The sequence below is a fragment of the Lepisosteus platostomus genome, chromosome 10, assembly GCF_059453375.1.
Source record: "Lepisosteus platostomus isolate fLepPlt1 chromosome 10, fLepPlt1.hap1, whole genome shotgun sequence".
NCBI lineage: Eukaryota > Metazoa > Chordata > Actinopteri > Semionotiformes > Lepisosteidae > Lepisosteus > Lepisosteus platostomus.
The window spans coordinates 5,808,882-5,829,086 of NC_142620.1; the positions used below are offsets into that span (position 1 = coordinate 5,808,882).

The 20,205-nt window shown below is 36.7% G+C and overlaps 1 long non-coding RNA gene across 1 annotated transcript; it reads left to right on the forward strand.

Moving 5' to 3' along the window:
- Positions 1 to 200: 200 nt before the first annotated feature.
- On the forward strand, positions 201 to 18,309 carry LOC148653108 (uncharacterized). The gene is made up of 3 exons (XR_015941538.1): positions 201 to 311; positions 10,758 to 10,793; positions 16,198 to 18,309. It is a non-coding gene; the product is annotated as an uncharacterized LOC148653108 (long non-coding RNA).
- The last annotated feature ends 1,896 nt before the right edge of the window (positions 18,310 to 20,205 follow it).

The following is a 20,205-nucleotide window of genomic DNA, read 5'->3' on the forward strand; positions in this document are numbered from 1 at the left end:
AAAAAAGGAGACGGCCCAAAATAAAATTAAAAAAAAAAAGAAAACAGAACGAGCTTGACAAAGGCACCTTGATACGCTTGCTTAAAAAATTTCTTTTGGCTGAGCACTTAAAACTCAGTGTTTGTTTTTTATCTTTCGGTGCTTGAGACCCCTCCTATCTGGCAATGACAGCTTGCAGTACAGCAAGACCACACAGGCTAACAAAGTAAATACTGCAAATGGGGATGAGGACAGCACAGCCCTTGGATATCGTGCTCAACCCTCGGGATTCCATCTGTCAAGTTGTTGCCATCTAATCTCCACCGCAGCAGGTACAGATAATCAGTGCGTTAATTTCAATGAAGTAGGCACATCTTTAATGCAGATTAATGCACCAGACACAAGCATTTTTCACTTGCTACTCTTCAGCTCTGGGTCAGGAGGGGGTTATTTTGCCAACCCAAAGACAAATGGGAAGGATGAAATGAAACTGAAGCAATCATGAGTCTCTACCTCTGCCAAGGTTACAGCATAAGGACCGGCCAGCATTTATTTACTTTGCAAACCTTAAACCATCACGTGGAAGTTCTAAAGAAACAATCTAGATAAATGGGTATACTGCAAACTGATTTAGGTACAACATCACATCGCTGAGGCCTTTGCATTTTGTTAAACGAAATTATGATAACATGAAGCAGCATATAGAACAATACAGATGTGACTGAGGTTCGTGGATACCAATTTCTGTGATACAGAAAGGGAAAAAAATTAGGTCATAAATTTTAGGAAAGATGTTTTTTTATTTGCAAATACTATTACTCAGGTGTCATACTGTCATAGATCTCATAGTGTTCTTTGAAAATTGCTCTATTATGTTGCACAACTCTTTAGAATAAAAAGGTCTCAAACAAAATTAAATAAAATTAATACATCCACACTAGATATTTGGAGCATTTTAAATGCTTTTCCAGATTTGTTTCTGGAAAATAATTTGTTGATTTGATTGTGGTGAGGATTTCACTTTTGCTGCAGGAGAGACTTTATTTCCATAGAAAGCTTTCAAACTTGAATTTATCTGATGGGGTGCAAATATGATATGTGGGCAGATTTATTTTTAGTCAACAACTGTCATGCAGATACTTACAGCAGAGGACATTTCCAATTCCAGAACTGCAGAATGTTACTAACTAGTCCAACGGGAAGGGAAAGATGATCTTGTATATAGTATATGAGAACTGGTAACAGTGTCTCAGGGTTCCAAACAAGCTAAGGGCCATAAATGAGGATCGAGATGGAGGTCTGAGTCACCCATTTATGAATCCTTCACAGCCGTGCTGGGGGTCTACAGCTTGCATTTATCAAAATACCGACATTGTGCAAAGTATTCTGTACTGACAAAGTTGCACATAGCAGCAGAGACACATTTCCCATTTAATATTTACACCGTGCTGCTTAACAAAATATCCATTTCCTACCCAGTTCTACAGAAGAACCTGTGTCTTGTACTCTGGAAAGGTAGAAGTGGCAAATTTGGGAATTTGTTGCGGATTACAGTGAGGGCGAGGGGGCAGACTAGTGTGGTGTAGTGGCTAGGTCTTTGGGCTCATAACAGCTGGGTTGTAGGTTCAAATCCCCACTGCAGACACTATTGTTGTAAGGTATCATAGCCCAGTTGTTTAAGTGGGAACCAACTTTGCTGGAGTTGGGAGCTGTGATGGACTGAGGGGGGTGGGGAATTCATGCGCTATCTGGTTGCTCCAGGACTTAAAACCAGGCTAAGCCCTGGCATGACATTCTGTGGCTCAATTGGCATTATCTACCCATAGTAATACAAATCCCGATCACGTTTCAAAGGTCTATCTTGGTTATATTATTTTGTTCGTGATATTTTAAAGTTTCAACAAGCAGGTCAAGGCTATCATTTTAAAATAAAATGCTTCTGTTGTTGTTGCTGTTAAGTTGTTTCATTCTATTTTCGGTGTATCAATTCATGCTATGCTGCACACGCAGTTACTTTTCCCAGCTATTCTTCTGCACATACCTCCATGTTATGATTTGAATTCCATTAGGTCCATTCATGTGCCAACAGAGCACTTTAGCCTGCTGTTGGAGTTTCAATACTTACGCTTGCACTACAGAATGCATGTGTGGGTCCCCAGAGGAGCAGGCTCAGTTTCACTCACACGGATCGCCTTCGCCCCCTTCCTGGTTCCTAGCAGCTCCTCATCAAACAGAGGCTCCCAATATGCGCTCTGTGCAGTACTCCATGCGTACGATGGATGTAATCCGTGAATATTTTGTATGCGGCATTTCCTGCATCAAATGTATCTCATAAAGCAGCCAAAACCGGCCTCGCTCTATTTTACTTCCTGGGGGCACCTGTTGCACCAGAGAAGTGTTCAGAGATGGAGGTTAAAAGATGGTGCACCCTGAAAAGGGATTTGTAGTTGTGTTTGTTCTGCATAGGCATTTTTGCAACAGAACATTAACATTTTACTATAAAACCACCAAAAGACTTACAATATACAACTAAATGCCAAAGCAAGACTTAGTGCTTTCATTTCCATCCCGTGCGTGACACTTGAAAGCTACAGTAAAACTCTTACAACACTTTTTATATAAACGCTGTTTGTAAATAAGTGTACGTGTACTATATAAAACACTAGAATGGAACTGAACATAGCACTACCCATCTCTCAGACAGAGTAACATGCAGGTGGATGTTGATAAAGCAATATCAGATACTGTGCAGTTTATTGTGATCTTCAGCAACTCTACATGTCTGATGGACCTTTGATCTTGAGTTCACTAAATGAAACAGAAAAAAGATGGATTGCTTATGGAGGGTCACATCCTCGGTCTTCGGTGACTGAATTTCATCAGATGAAGAAAATCTACATAATTTGGTATATGCTGCTTAAGGTCAATAAGTAATAGATAATGACAATATAGATGTTGTGGTTTAACTTGGTGTTGTACACACATTTACAAACAGTTTTTCTTTCCTGCTTGTAATGATTGATGCAAAATCCAGTTAGACTATGGTGTGAACATGTGAATCATCCATGCTGCACAAATATAACAAAAGTAAAGGAGGCCATAGATAGGGCATAGAATCAAATGACAGAGGAACTCAAATAACTAATATTTGAGTAATGTTTGGTCCCTAAATTCCAAAAGATATGGCTACTCTAAAAACGGTCTAAAGAAGAGACATTACCAGCCTCAAAGGAATATGTTACACTGACAGGCTAAAAGAACCGCATCTTTTACGTTTTAAACAGAAAAGACAACCTTAGAAGGGTACTGCGTGAACTCAAAGGAGTAGTTCAATATCAACACCAAAACACAGACAAATGAACACAGGTAAAAACGACTTGGTAAAACTGAGAACAGGACGAACTGCTAATACAGAGTTGTGGGAGTATGGAAAGAGCTACCCAGCTAATGTACATTTTGTTTAAGTTTCTTTTAAGAAAATTCTGGAAGAGATTCTGTGCTCAATTAGTGCCTACCAACTACATATGTTGGTTGGTCCAAAATGTAATCTGTTGGCCTCCTCTTGTTTGTAAACATTATTATGATCTTTATTTACTCCCTCTGCCAAATTACCGTTGACAAAGTTAAACTGGAAGACTGCTGCTGAGGGTTAAAATGTTTGTGCGCCCTGCAAAACAGCCTTATCTCTCCTTTCATTAATACAGAACCATGTACATTAGATTCAAATATCGACAGTACCTTAACCATTTTATTCTCTGTTTTCCATGAATACTTAAAGATATCTTGACAGTCACCAATAGATTGAACAGCCTTCTCTTACAGATGGCTTAAAATAGGTATTGTCTTGAAAATATTAGATTTTGAGTTGTCAAACCATCACAAATTGATGTTGATGAATATAAGAAATTGGCTTCTAACACTATATTGATCTTATCTGATTCTTCCTTGAAATTTCCCAGGGAATTTCATTTTAACAGCTTGTCCCAGATACCCACCACCCATTGTGTAAAAAAATGCCTCTAATTCCTGATCCTAAATACATCTTCATAACTTCCTGTTGTGTCCCTGCGTTTTTGTTTCACTGCTGATCTTAAAGTAATCCAACGGTTGGGCTTTGTCAATACCTTGAATCAGGTCTGTAGAAAGAAAGAAGAAAACTCTGTGAGACAAAAAAATGCCATTGAATGCTGGTCTTATATTTTGCAATTAGTGTTTAGGCTGGAGGTTTGATTTAATCCTAGCCAACTGTATGCTTTCTTTGTAAATAGATTTTCTGAAATGTAGGTCATGCAATATCTAGACCGGACAAGAGCAAAGAGTGTTCCATTTGATGATCATTAAAAAACCTTTGTGTCGTACTCTATATCAGCAGTACCTCTATCAGAAAGATTGCATTGTAGCCAAGTGTACTCTCAAGCTACAGTATTCCATGTGTGCTGAACTCGTGTATGGGGAGCAAGGCAGTATTTACTGTAAATCAAGGCCTCACCTCTCCTTTACAGATCTGACAAATGAAATGAGTGATCTTAGCCATGAACACAACTATTGCTCTATCATTTATTGCAGTACTGGAAGTAAAATCATCTATGTTTATTCATCACACTGCTTTATTTACATCAATAATATATGAACCTAATTAGAAAAGAGAAAATAAACCGAACTTTTCTGTTTAATGACTAAACATCTTAAAACAAGTTTCACACAACATAATTCTGAACCTATACTGTCAGAATATTTGTTAGAGCCACTAACAGCCATGTTCACACTTGATTTTTTTTCTCACTTTTTAAATAAATGTCTGGAACACCTATGCACAAATAATTATCTTGGTGGCTGGTAGCTTTTTGATCCAGCCTTATTAAATTCTGCTGGGTCAACAGAAACCTTAAACACATATATTCGTTATGTACCTGACAGATGGAGAGAATGAATGACACAACAAAGTAATTGAGTTAACCGCCACCTGGCTATTTTTTTAAAGGTGTTAGATAAAAATTGAATTACCTCCTAGTGCCTTGGGCATCAATGCTCAAAGCAGATATTTAAAGGATTTGGTGACAATACTTTGCATTGAAGTAGATCAGTTTTGTGATGGGAAAAGTGGAATGAGGAGAAACCAATATTGACATTGCTTCTGGGTAAAAACAATCTAATACAGTAATTGCTCTGGGTTCTATAGATATTGCTTTTTTCATCATGTTATAATAAGTTGCAGGTCTTGTGTAGTTCTGTCGCAAGATCTTATTTTTATCATCCTACTGTTTCTTTCCAAGGTTGATAAAGATACTTTATTGGTAGAGCTGAATGCTGCATTATTATCACTTGAATTCCTAAGGGACTAACATTATTGAAGTTACTATTAATTTGCTCTCTGCTGTTATGCTAATTGCTGAAGCTGTGTGTGTGAATCTGTGAATAATAACGAGGGATTAGGATGAGATGTAAAAAGAAATAAAATAAATTAGAAAAAAGTTTTAAGATGAAAAACATGGACGGATGTCTAAGTTCACGTGAGCCTACATGTCTACAGTACAAATTCTAAGATAACCCACCTCACAATGTACAACCAATACTTTTGAAAGCAGAAGAGATAATGAACAGGTTTTGCGCAAACCCACCCCCCAGTAAAAATTATTACGAGTGTAGGTGACACTATTGTACTGCTTCCAGGCAAGTGGGAAATTAGAAATGGATTTGGTCAAATAGATCATACCAGTTTTTTCAAATGGATTTCCTTATTCTTAATATTTTACATAGTTGAAGATCTTTTTGTGCTAGCCAAAAGGATGTATTCAAATTATTCTTCATAAGAGCCATTCTGATACTATATATTGAACACAATTTTTTCAATGATTTAGAAATCCTATTTACTGTTGATGAAAGACAATGGGTATGTCACTGTGCATGATCAGCAAAGATTCATGTTTAGACAAAAACAATAACTCAAATAAAAAGTAGAAATGACATGTGATGTTCAGTTCAGACACTGATGCTGCCAACATCCCGTACTAAAATGTTACATCCATACATATTCTAGATTATATATTCTTAAATATTAAATTAAGCCTTGCATATTCCAGTATTGGAAAAGCTCAATCTGCTTCATAGGGGTCACAAATGAGTCTGAAAATGGTCTGAAATGGCAGGTGCTGTCGTCCTTTCTATCACCACGGTGTTTGTTTGGACAGTTCTGTGAAAAATGTTCTACAAAAATCTGTTTTTCTTGCTGACTTAAAAAAAACAGTGTGTGTTACAGTGAACCTTGAGCATTGTCCCTTGCTATACTTCAAAAAAAGTACTTTTTATATCATTCTGAGATATGTAAATGTTAAAATGCTTTCACATGAGGTGTGATATGACAGCTTTTTTCTCTCATTTTGTCAGTGCGCATTGGGATTGTTATTTTTTCAAAATAAGTGCAGATATTAAAAATGGAAATCCACATTCCCCCATATCTCCAACACCTAGAAGAACAGAGTGTGCTCAGTTTTTCCACTCCAGTGTCAATTTATTCATCTGTTACCTCTGTCATTTTCATCGATTAATGCAAAGTTTGGTACAGCTAAAACCTACAGAGAGGAAGATCAGAAAGCAAAAAGAAAGCACTCAATTAGAACATTAACAATAACATTTCCAAAATATTTAAATAAAAAGCTCTCTGGGTGATTATTTAACATGAGAATTAGGTTGTTCATAAATGAATTGAAAGAGAGTAATGCACAGGGACTCAACAGGGCATTTTAATTATCAGTTTTTAAATTAAAGTATAAGTGACACATACATACCTGAAAGTACCTGTCAGACTAATAAAGCTGATTGTATTACAATTTTTCGAAAGCTTTCTTTTGAAGAAATCCAGATTATCAGGCATAAATTAAAAGTATTATATAAAAATTCTATTCTTGAGCAGGGTAATATTGTGGAACAGCAGGGCAGATATTAAATTGAATTTAATGTGAGTGTTGTTAAGACTACTTGACATTGGATTTTTACAGCAGTTAACAATATATGTTCTCTAAATTTAATTTCAGATTTATACAATATATTCCACTGCCATCCTTCCAAGTTAATACACTGAAGATTTTTTTCTCAACTCAAACAAATTGATTTTAATTTGGTCTAATATTGCAATTTCATTTTTAAATTCCATTATCAAAGCACACAAAGATAGGTTGAGGAGGACCACTTTTTCCCCTGCTGAACTGCAGACACTGCTTTTTTCATAATGACACTTTCTCAGAAATTCATGTTTAGCTTAGAAATAGTCAATGTTTCACCCAAAAAATCAAAGAAAATTAGCCCAGGGTCTTAATTTGCACACGTGGTTAAAACGGACACACACAAATAATCTTTTTCCAAACCCCCGTCAATTTACTTCATTTCTTTATTGACTGATCCATTCACATAAGCAAATAAAGTCCTGACTATTTATTCTGCCAAGCAGACATTGCAGATGGCATTTTTGGAAACAGAAAAGTTTTAAAAATCTAACCATAAAACATAAAAAGGCAAAAAGCAGAAGACACAGCTGAGTGTAGTCGGATGGGAGAGCTCTAAGGAAAACTACTGTAAATTCCATTGGTAGACCAGTAGATGGCTTACATCTCTCTATACCAGAATATCTAGTCCAGTACCAAAGTGTAGTGATCCTGTTCCTGATGTGATGTTTAGCTAACTACTCCAGCTATTACAATTCCATGACGTTTGGAAGAGTAGAGATGCTAATTATGGTGTCCTGGCTATTTTCCACTCTGGGCTTTCACAGTGTGGCCTCACTTAAGTCATTGTGTGTCAATTGGTGTAGCTGCTTCTCCCTTTTCCACCTGAGGTGCTGTACAGGCACCTAAACGGGTAGGTGGCAGTTGCACTTCAGTTGTAGATTAAATGAGTTCAATCCCTCCTATATATAAAGCACTTTGAGATCCTTGGAGATAAAGAGTATGGCTGTAATTAATCATTAGATTACATTAATTATATAAGTCATTTTATCCACGCTTAAATGGTGTTGTCAGCTTCTAGATTAACATTTTATTAGTCCAGTGGGCTCTAAACGTAGCATGGCTTTGTTCAGATCTCTTGATATCCTGTCTCTGGTGGATTCCTGGTAAATACTACTGAAACTGCCTGTCTCCTGGCACAGTGCAAGCACCGTAGCAACATGAAATTGACAGGAAACCAGCAGAGGAAGGTCAGCGGACTATGATCTGCTGATTCAAAACGAGGAATTTGATTTTTCTTGCGTCTTCATAAAAGATTATCTTCAACAAAAGGAGACTTTTCCAAGTAATGAAGTCATGAACTCCCAAAAAGGGTTTTTACCATGCTGGGCAATGGCAAGAGTCCCTCCCCCTTCTTTGAAAACAGAAGCTTACGTGATAATTTAGCTCCACGGAGGATGGCAATAGCAAAGTCCCCCTGACGTTCGGTCACGCCACACAGAGGGTATATTAAGGGGTATGAGTTACCTCTTTAAAGCTGTGGTGCTGGCAGTTGACGACGTTCCATCACGAAAAAGAAAAAAACATTTGGAGAAACGTGCTCGCCAGAGATAGAAAAAGTGAAATATTTAAAAAGGAAAAGCGAGCAGGGAGAGCACAAGGTTTTTGATAATATCTGATTGATCAAATCCCAGCACCACACTCGCAGGCTAGTGAGCATAATGGAAGCATTATAAACAGCTGGAAGTGAGCCCTCAAGAGTTTGTGCCGCCAATACAAGGGTCTCATCACCAGATTCTGTCTCATTCCAGACAAGATGAGGTTTTCTTCTTATCTTAAGGACACATGTTTTTCATTCTTAATATGATGGCCTTTCTTAAGCATGTACTGTAGAGGAATGTTGTGTCATGTCTGCCTGTTCAAATGCTGTTTGTTTTGAAGTTGGCCACTGTAGGTACGTTGCCAGTCGCAGATTACAACACCACTGTCTGTTGCGCCTCTAGTGCCAGGCCTTTCTGGTCTGTCATCAGCCTTCCCTTCTCATACAAATGCTTGAAAATCCATCTTTCACTGACAACTGCTGGGATTCATCCTCCTTTCTCCCATCCAGCTCTCCTCGCAGGCGCCGAGCCTCGCACCCCGCTCTGCTGCCGACACCAGCGCACAAAGAAAATGTCCCACAGGCTCAGCATTGCTCCAGGTGCAATCTGAATAGGTTATATTCAGGGCTGACTTTAGACACTTCGTATGAAACAGTGCGGGGTGGCATGCTTTCTGCTGTTAATTGTCCTCCTTCGTTTCGTTTAATCCACTTAAAGAAACGCGGATGAATTAAAGTGTTCATTATAGTTGTGTGCTGGACAATGCACTCTCACACCGCTCAACAGTAATGGCATCTGCCCCCTTTCTATTTTGGAAAAAAAAGCATGCGGTGATGTAGCTGGACAGTCCTGAAAGAGCAGAGGTTGTGTATTCACACCACACATGAAAGCTGTGGTTTATCTGATTCACACGTAACAAAGGTGAATTTCCTTACCTTTTTAAACTGTGGGACCTGTTCTGTCTGTAGTTCAATATCTATTGACATGGGGAAACATAAAATAAAATGGCTGGTGTTCTTTCCTAAACATTCATAATAATGTAACTTCATCAATAATATTTTAATGAAATATCCTATATTTAAACATGGGAACAAGTAATAGGTTTATTCCATGCTGAAAAAATGCTGACGCAGCTACCCACCTGAACTATATTTAAACATTACTATTTACAATTTATATTTAACAAGCACTTCTGTTTTTTATGGTATATTTATATTAATCTTACTTCATTCAACTTTGTAATGGATTCAGCACTCATTTTAAAATAATCTACTTAAAGCACAGAACGGATACATACCCAAGGTAGGTAATTCAAAGCCCATAAAGTAGTGACCAAAATAGCTTTACAAATCAATTAAATATACTTTATGAGGAGTAAAAAAGCATTTAATAAGTATTAGCAACACCAGCTACATAGAAGCAACAAAGGAAATTCAAACAGCCTAAGAAACCGTCAAGACTGAGCAAACACCTGGCAGATGACATTTAAAGCAGACAAATGCAGGGTGTTACATGCAGGTAGCAGAAACATAAAGGATAAACGGGAAACACTGAGCCTGTAGAAGCAACCTGTGAAAGACATAGATGTCTTTGTTCGACAGGTTGTTTTTCGTCCTCTAGACAACACAGGCAAGCAATAGAGAGAAAGCAAATAAAATGTGGTGGTACGTAATTAAAAGACTAGAAGTTAAAGCATGGGATGGTATGTTAAAAATATACAACGCACTGATAAGACTTGATTTACAATATTGTGTGCAACTGTGGTCATCCTGTTTCAAAACACAATTTGCTGTTCTTGAGTCAGTCTGGCGACCAGGTACGTTCTCAAAGCTTAACACTTCTAAAAGGATTCTCCCATACAGGCAGCCTGAAAGAAATTAACCTGTTAGTCTTGAACAGAAGAGACGAGGAATGGACCTGGGTCTAATGTTCACAATCCTCAGAAGCCCTAACTTAACCCAGTGGACTTCTTCAGAATCAACAGTGAAACACAAACCAGAGAACTAAGAAGAAAAGCATTTAACCCTGAGAACAGGAGGTGCTTTTATACACAAAGAGGAGTCTAGAACAAGCTATCCAGCCATGTTGTTGAAGCTGATGTCCTGGATTCCTTCAAGAAATGCCTCAAAGGGACCCTTAGATTACTTAGCTATTGGCAACCAACTGAATTAGATGGGTCGAATGGCCTCCTTCGGTTTGTAAGCTTTCTGATGTTTTTTTTTTGTTTTTATTTCCACAGGGTGAAATCACAGCAGAGAGATATGGACCTCCAAGGGTGTGTATTGAGTGATGTCATCATTTCCACGAGCACTGTGACATATCAACGTTCATAACTGCATACATTAACGGCAACATACATCTGAATTACTGTGTCTTCAGCACTGATGTTTAAGTGGGGTTTTTTCTGATGATTGTTAATCATAAAAAGAAACAATGGCTCGTGTACAGAATACATTGCATGTTAAAGCTGATTATTTTCACTTAGTTCTTCTTGACTGTACTACAGTATTTTGCAACTAAATGAAACGTTATTCCGGCTGTTTTATATACCCGGTATTTTTATGTGCAATATAAGGAATACTTTTTCCAACTCTGCCACTTATGCTTTTAAAATAGAAGTGAAATTGCTTGGTGAGAAGGGTTGGTATTTGCATTCATGCGTGTCAGCTTTCAAGCCATTTCCCTGTACAAAAACATTGGTTTCTCTGAGTGGAAAATGCACCCATCCATCAGCTATAAACAGTTTCAAAGCACTTTATAAACGTAGTGTGAAAAATGTACTTATCTTGCATTGACAAAATCCCAGTTGCTCTGGAATTGCTATTGTCCTAATACTTACAAGTCAATTTTAGCATCAGTTAACAATTTTACAGGATAGATAACTTCTAAAACATTATAAAATGACAGAATTTAAACAATAGTAACTTAGCATTTTTCCAGGCTGTTCATGACAGCTTAAAAACTAAAATGATGCTAATGTGCGTTCTGTTCAGTTTTACTTACTCATTGACAAATGTTTTATGCATGGAATAAAAATGCAAAATGTCTTTAATGGTGTGATAAAAGAGCACAACATATTTATCTTCAAATGATATTCTGTATAAATCTGAATTAGGAGTAATTTTAAGAACCTTTTAGACAGCAGCAGTTCCAATCTTTGCAGAACACTGTGATAATGTTATTTAGCATTCAGTTTATGCCATAAAATCAGATCGTGAACCAAAGTGAAGCAGATTATCAATATTTATTCTCATTTATGCCGCCTGCACAGTACTTAGAAATCAAATTATTTAGAGACCATCATTGTTTCATTTTTGTTTCAATATAGGTAATGCCTATATGAAGAAATGGTGACATTATGTTGCTAATTTCACACCTGGCTTTTCAAATTGCCTGGAGCTGAGCAATTTTTACTGTTTTTAGTGTCCAGGAGTGCACAGCGTCTTGGACAAATATTAGGTGATGTGTGTCATTAGGTAACATAATCAAAATATACCGTGACTCCTCCTTCACAGTAATTGAGGCAATTGGCAGCAGACTTCAATTTTTAAATCCATTCAGATGAAACATGAACAGGCTCTTTCTTTTGTCTTTTTAAGCTGCAGGGATAGAAACTATCTTGCACATATTAGGATGCTCACTGTGTTTAAGGCACTTCTAATCTCTTCATAGTACAGAAGGTATTAGTTACCGGGCAAAGTATTAAATTGTTAGCACAGTGAAGCCAACAAGCTGATATTTGAGAGCTTCAGGGGTTGCTCTTACTGCAGCTAAAAAGCTGATTAAGATGCTGGAATTACTATTGTATGTTTTTTTTTAAATAGGAATTCCATATAGAATGACAGACTTTACAGACCCACTTTGTTTAATGAAATTTCAGATGCTGTAAAACAAACACGACAATGATGTGTTACTGACCCCAAACAGGGTGTAGTACAATAGAGGGATACAATCATTTAAGCAGCACAAGTGTCATTAACAAAGCATATTAAAATTCGAGACACACACATACTGCAGACCAGCTAAGACATTAAGAATGTCTTACAGAGGCACGGTGGCGTATCCCATATCCCAATTGTTTCAAAACATTTTTTTTTAAATCATGCTTCAAAGTGATTGTGTCGTAACAATATCCACCTTCCAGTGGGGGGAAGCTCCTGGGTCAGACCCCATTCCCCCTCTCTCTCCCTGGAATGAGAATCCAGGTCTGAGCTCCAGCATTTACAATAACTTTCCTCATTTATGTACTATTAACTTTACCTTCATGTTGCATCTCATTGTGTATTACAGTCCATATGCAGACATCACATTTAAAACTAAAAAAAAAAACAAGCAAATGTAATGCCAGGTGTAAGAAATAGAAATGTCATATATATATTGTATGTATATATTGCACTTTTTGTGCAAAAAAAAAATAATGAAAGCAAATTCCAGTGGCATTCAAAAGACAATTGCACCTGAACTGACCAATGTATAATCATTTGAATGCTCAATGTCCTTAAGTATTTCGCATCCTATTTTATTATTTTTAAGAGTCGGCAATCACGGAACCAGACAATTCCATCAGGGAGACTTGTCAGCTACATAGCCTGTTAAGAACAGGTTGCCATGGTATCCAGGGTTGAAAAAAGCTACAGATTGGCATGAAAAAGCACGTCAACAATTGGCCTGTCACAGCATGCAAGCAAAGCTTGCTCAAAGACAGCACACCACAAGTTTTTCTTCCCCAGTTTGTACTACCCCATGCTGTTTAATAATATCCATTTACTGGTTGTGGGATTGATCTAGTGCAGTGTAAAACCCCACATCCAGAGAAGCTTTGCTTTTTTCTGTCGAAATTTCCTACAACAAATGTAACTGTGGCAATTAATTGACAAAGGCAATGGCTTTTCAAAAATAAAATGTTTAAATCATCAGCGATGTCAGTTTCCTGAGTATGCCAACACCGAAGGAGCTGTTGGAGATATCAGTTTAATATTAGCTAAAAACAGAAAGGACTGCAAGCTCGGCACACCGAAAAGGTGCAATCCGTGCTAATATACTGCCTTGAAACACCTTAATAACAAACGCGCCCATTAATTTCCCCTTCCCTTGGACTTCTATATGAGCAGGGTTGGCTTCAAATCCTTTTGACTGCTCCTCCATCTGAGGAAATGGATTCTTCTCCTTAGAAATAAGAAGGGAAAAGCATACTGTTGATTAATGTGCAGTAATTTGTAGATAAACACAAACACCTCTGTGTTTATAATACACATCCTGTAACTTTGAACAAGACAGGGATAAAAGGATTTACTATATATAAATAAAAAGATCCTTACGTAATGACACATTAAAAGCATATTCTTAGCTTATGAAGGTTAAATTGACGGATCACAAGTCAGGAAGCACTCTAAAAATTTCTAAGATCTTAACTATGATATTTTAGTTCATCATCCAAGCTTTATATGAATGGATATTTAAAGGATATATGTTGATGTACAGTAAGTCATGTTTTTGAAATGTTAAAATGGACCAAAAGGTAAGTGTGAAATAATTATATCACACACCCTGCCTTTCAAAACAGTGTCTTTTATTGTAAGAAGATTTCGCCAGGTTCTTACAGTGTCCAGATGATGATCCGGCTGTAGTGCTGTCCAGGTCCAGGGGAACCATTAGCATGCCCTGGTGAAATGTGGTGGGCTCATCAGCATAGTTATGGCGTGGGATGCGATTTAGGCCATTGTACATGCCCAGCTGGCCATCTGTGAAAGAACTTTAACTCCTGGACAACGCCCATGCCAGTGAGATAGAAAGTCAGGGGATGACATCGTGTGTACTCCATCACTTCTCTCCTGGTCACTGTTAAAGTGGACACCTCCCTGTCCTTGCTGAAATCTAACCTGAAGGCACTTGTGTTCTTTCCTCCTTTGAAACACAGCCTTCAAGTCATGTTCATTCTTATAGTATGTGGATTGTAACTTTGCTTAGAGATTTTCACCTTTCCATAAATTATAGATACCCTCTTGTCTTACTCTTAGCATTTATTTCAGGCTTGCTTTTACAGTATACCAAGACATTTTGTCGAAACACTTCCCTGGTTTTGTTTTTTTAAGACAACTCCAAATCGCGCCAGAAGTTTGCACTGAAAGAAAATCCTTCACAAACTGTCTCATTATGCAATATTTTCTGTAATGTGAAGATGAAATAGTCTCTGGATGTAATACATTGTCTTTGTTATTGTTTACAACAAAAATGAAAGTAGTTTTTATGAAAACAAAAAAACATTCAAGACTTTTTAGGTGTAAAAGACATATTTTTTCAATGCAGCACAAAATCCTGTCACGGAAAATGATATTTTAAATTTTTGTCTGATGTCTGAGTGGGAAAGGGATTCAGCTCCCTAGCTCTTTAACATTAACAATGGAGGGTATGTATAATTGCCTGGGTTCGCATACAAGAAAGAGAAAAAAGAGGACAAATCGCTGTTATTATTATACGAAAATGTTTCAAAAAGGGATTGTTAAAAACTTAAATATCTTTTAAAGAAAGAGGAAAATCAACCTTACAATTGAACCATTTTAATGGCAAGGGTTAAGGTCCGCACTAAAGGATTTTGGCATGAATGAACATGAAAGAAAAAGGCTATTCTTACAAGAGAATGGTTCTTGAACATCATGTCTGACATAAACCTGAAGCAGATCCTGAAATTACCTGTCCTGTGCAATGACCTGTACCTGGTCAAATCTAAGCTGGCTATTTTAATTTTCAAATGAAAACATAATGTATGCTTTTAATGTTTCTTCATTGCCACAGCCCATGTACTTATGTTTTTCAATGGCTTCTGTTAGTCAGATATTTCAAATGTGTTTTAAAATTGGGCAACAGCCATTGATAAATAATTACTGCATTGTGAAAATGTGGCATTGTCCTATGACAATAGGTGAAAATTGTAACAAAATATTGTATTGACTAGACAGTCCGGCAAAATGTCTCATTCCCAGCAATCATCATGGATCTTTATATCTGACAAATAAATTCTTTGTGTTTGAACAAGTGTGGCTTATTTGGCATACACTTCACTCCTGTCTGGACACTACTTCTCCAAACCGTGAATTTGCTATGATTTGTTTAATCAAAGGTGCATTGATTTTCTGCAGGTTTTAGGTATTTCATCCCCTTAGTAAGCTCCTGTAATTTGCTCTGGACAGGCTGTAACCAAACTGTGCTAAGTGTTGTTGATTTCAGGCAAAAGTAAAGGGGGTAAATATGAATTAACAAGCCATAAACATTTTGCAGCTGCTGAGTCAATAAAACAGCTTTAGCCTTCTCTGGGAAAGGAAAAAAAAATAAATACAAATAAATAAAATGCGAATGCCTGCTAACAAAGACTTTAAAGCAGAAGCAAGACTTCAATCTTTGCGCTTTGTGATTAAGAATTGATCTGTCTAAAAGCCTCAGATGCTCCTGAATCTCCCACAAGCCGCAGGATTGCAATGGCTCAGCAGGCGCTGGTGTTTGTTTGTTAAACTCCCATGATTCCAAGTAGATAATTGCCCTGTGAAATTCATTGCAGGAGCAGAGTCGGCTCTCTTGCATCCCAGCTGGCGGAGAGCAGGTTTACAGACCTTTTACAGACAAATTTAGACAGAAGCAAACCTCACAGATTTCATCCAAAAGGTGTTTTGTTGTTGTGTTTTCAGGTGCTGCTCGGAAAAAAACGGCTCTCCAGAAGCTCATTACAGGGGTGAAGTTACAGTCGAGGTTTATTGGAGTCCTAGCAGACCTGACAACAGTGACATGGTTTAATATGTTGCAGTGGGTATTGGGGGAAAGCCTGAATCAATCCCCTGTGAATTTGTTCATCTGTTTCAATGCCTTCACAAGTTTCAAATCACCTATTAGATTTTGGAGTTGCAGCTGCAGGCTAATGCTTATTACAATCGAGAAGCCTGTTTTCTTTCCCCTTGGCCATGATAATTGTTCCATTAAACACAGTGGCAAGGATTTATACTTTTTTTTTCTGTAACTAAACCTTGATGTTTAATTATGGAAAATCTATCAGATCTGTGTTTCTGGAAACCTGCCTAAAATTTCTCACAGCCGACTTCTACACGTGCAATTTGCACTGTTCTTGTTCACATAAAACTGGCAGTATTTCAAAAACAAGGCACAAAGCAGATGTATATTCATAGCTTGAAAATATCCCAAAATCTCAAGACTGGGGAATTATAGCCACTTAAATAGATCCTTGATGTTACTGGCATTTCCATGTTTTTGTTCATCGCACAAAAAGACTTTTAATATATATATATAGATTATATACCTACCTAGAAGTCTTCTTCTTCATCTTTATGAAATATGTAAGTCATCGTGCAGAAACATAATGCCCAGCTGTGAAAGCACTGCACTTCCCATGTTTTTTATTGGAAATGTTTATTTTTACTTGTTGCTTTTGTCTACTAGATTTCCTTTTTTGCATTAATATCTGCTTTCTTTTGATGAGTATAGTTACCCCTTCCTTTTCATTTTTTTTAGTTCTTTTGTTATAAAAGAATGACCCCACATTTTACACAAACTCAGATTCAGAGAAAACAACAACAATGATACTGATGATGTGGATAATAATGAATGACTTGCCGTATGTACATATTATAAATATCACAACATATTAAAATATGTTTTAAAATATACCATTTTTAAAGAAAGGCTTCCACTGAATGGCTTTCACTGAAAAATCTCTGAAATCTTGTTGGCCTCAGAAAGGTTTCTTCAAAGCACAATTCACAACCATCAGATAGTAGTGATGTGAAATGTCTGACATCTCATAAACTTAGTGAGCAAAGAGTTTGCCATAAGTAAAACACTTCTTCACTTAAAGTCGTAGCAGTTGCCCCATGAACTGCACGGCACTGCTTGTAGAGATGAAAGCACACAATAGCTCTGTGTCTGTTTATAACCAGTGCTGTCACCATGATGGCATTCACTGTCATACTACCACCTGAAATAAATCTTGGCAAGACTACTAGACTACTCACTGACTTGATGCAACATTTCAAAATGCATTGCATTGAACCCTACCTCTTTCCCTACGTACTGTATCTAATGTTATTACTTTTGGATCATCACTGCCTGATAATTAATATCAGAATTGTATTTTATATAAATAACATATTATTATAGATTGTTTTGGGTATGAGATAGAAAAACTCCAAGTTTATCTGATGTTGATTGATTACGTATTTCTGCCCTTTAATCTTTAAAAACAGCACCCAGACCCCAATGCAACGAAAGAGCTTCCAAGGTTACTGCTCAGGTTTGTGTTTAAATGAACAAGAAAACTATGACCAGTGAAACGTTTTAAATAGCAAGTATTTCATTTTCAGCCATGAAGGCTTGTTTCACACACACATTCTACTTTTCTTCATTCATAATTATGAACTATTTAGTCTGGATGATAAAATCCTAAATGGATTTTACACTTATTAAAAAATCACAAGTAGTGATTTTTCCAACCCTTCTGTATCCTTCCTTCTCTTCATAATTGTCACTCACTCACAGACATGAAGGAGTTGTGTGTTTGTTTCAACATCTTGTGTTTACAAAAAATGCTTATCAGTTTACAACCAGAAGCTCGGTTCCCATGGGCTGAACTTGAGTAATGCTTCTAGAATGACGTTAGGTTTGCAGTCTGGATTTTGTGAGCAAACTCAGGAGAATATTGGAAAAACAGTATAAAAACGCTTTGTGCTTCAGTCTTTAGAAATGCCGGGGCAGTGTGGTGAATTATACCTTAAGAATCTTTGCTCTTTGTATTCTATATAATAAAATAATTTTGTTCTTAATATCTACTGGCACTGTATTGTTTAAGGGTTATTATCTCCCTCTTTAGAACCTAATTACTTTGACTATAATAGCAAAATCTCAAGTTAGCAGCATTCATATTTTAAAAACAGTATTTATTTGAACAAAGACAGCTTTTGAGACTCATGCTTCATTCAAAAACTGCTCCGAAAATAAACCCAACTTTGATCAAACCTGATTATATTGATTTCAAAGCAACATATAAAATACATGACTAAAGCTAATGTATAAGGATTTTTATTTAAATCCTCCCTAAAAATGTGACAAGATGACAATTTTGTAACAACAAATAAATCAAATAATTGAAGTGTGCATTTTTACTTTTAATGAACACAATATCTGATAGTCTAATACCAATTTGACTTAAGCAGGTTGGAGAGAAGAAATTAAATTGTGAATCAGTGGGATTTTTTTTTAATCCACAGCGATATCATCAAACGCAGACTGCATGCCCCCTATTTATAATTATATAGCACATCTACAACATAAAAGCAAAACATTTCACAAACAAGTTACAAGGGCCTTGATTACAACAGAAAACATGCCCAGCGTGTGACAGCAACACATCAAGCTAAACAAGTTGTGAAACTGTATTGAATTTTATACAGACAGAGCCTCATTGAAAAATCACTTTAATAACAGTAAACAAAGAGGGGGGAGAGTAAGTTGTTTGAAAGTACCACACAAAAAGCAAATCTTTAAAGGATGCATTTTGACACTCACCCACACATACACTCATACTGTACATACATGCATATATAAATATGTCAGACATCCCTGTCCCTCTGATGTGGTAAACGGTCTAATCACCCTGTGTAGATGTACCCATAGATGGTATCTGCTTCATTTGTAAGGAAGAAATAAAGTCCTAAAGATGAATGAATTGGCCACTGTTAAGTTCAGCAGGCTGATAGCTGATTTATACCATAAAGCTCTGGAGGAGACCACTGGTAGCATCATAGCTTGAGGCAGTGCTAGTGTCCTTCACCTTTCTTTTGTAATAACTTGACTTACTTGATCGAACTAGGAAAATCATTAATTTTCTTACATCTAGAAAAATGAACAAAAACAAAACACTTGTAACATTGCATGGAAAACACAAATTAATATACAATATTAGATTCAACATAATTATTAAAGAGTCTTGAGAGATATGGAAATGCTTTTATTCATTTTGACTGGGGCAAACTAACCAGTATGTTTAACCAAATGCTATTCATCATAGTTTCAGATCACATTGATTTTCTTTCTCTTTCAGTTGTGTTTTAAGGCCTGAATGACACTGAGAAAAAAAAATGGATTTTAAAGTGAGAAATATTGAATGGAACCCTGATTTTAAAACACATGACAGTGTGCAACTACTCCCATCCTCACTGATTTAACCTCACAGCTGAAAGCGACTTCTGTCAAATTGAGATGGACTTAAATTACAGTTAATGAAACTTTTTACAACTTTATTATAAATGAACCAAAATACAGCAGGTTTTACATTACACATCACGTATGTATTGAATTATACATAAAACACAATTGTCAGAGGTGACTCAGCAGAGCAGAGAATTTAAATGTCAGAAAAATTACATAGAAACCTTCTTCTCATTAAGGATTTCAACTTCTACAATGCTAAAATATCTAATCGTTTTCTAAACATATCATGTTCATGTCCCCACAAACGAGTTCTGAGGTTTGTCTGTATATGTGTGATTTGACTTTAAAAATCACCTTCTGAAAGTACCTGTATCCTCTGCATTTTAATTTAAAGAAAGAGTTGGGCTTTGAAAGGCCAACATGCTCTGCGTTTCTCTGTAATCTTTCTGTGAGAAAGAACATCCCCTTACTGGCTCTGT